This window comes from Akebia trifoliata, unplaced genomic scaffold (genome assembly GCF_017979445.1).
Source record: "Akebia trifoliata isolate Shusen 1 unplaced genomic scaffold, ASM1797944v1 Contig01006, whole genome shotgun sequence".
Lineage (NCBI taxonomy): Eukaryota > Viridiplantae > Streptophyta > Magnoliopsida > Ranunculales > Lardizabalaceae > Akebia > Akebia trifoliata.
Window position 1 is genome coordinate 828,954 of NW_028237412.1, and position 398 is coordinate 829,351.

Genomic DNA, 398 nt, shown 5'->3' on the forward strand with positions numbered 1-398 from the left:
TAATGGAGTCAGTGAGTGTAAAGTGTGTAACTAACAGCGCAGTGTATTTCATAAAATGGTTCGGATTTTATCCGAAATCCGAATGATCAGAAACCGAATTTAGCAGGTTTGGACTTTGGACCCTTAGAGTAGACCCCATAAAAAAAAATGGGCTAAATATGGGTTGGCGTCCCTCCGCCGAGATCCGAATGATATTCAAAATATTTTTTTTTTAACTACTTTAACGTAACATGAATTTTAATATAAAAAAAAAAAATTATAATTGTAAAATAGAATAGTAGACCAACTAAAAAAGAAATATAACAAAAATAATGTTGAACGATCCAAAATTATCCAACATGATTGAACCAAATTAAGTAATTCGGTTGGATTGGATTTAGTGAAAGCAAAATGGTTCG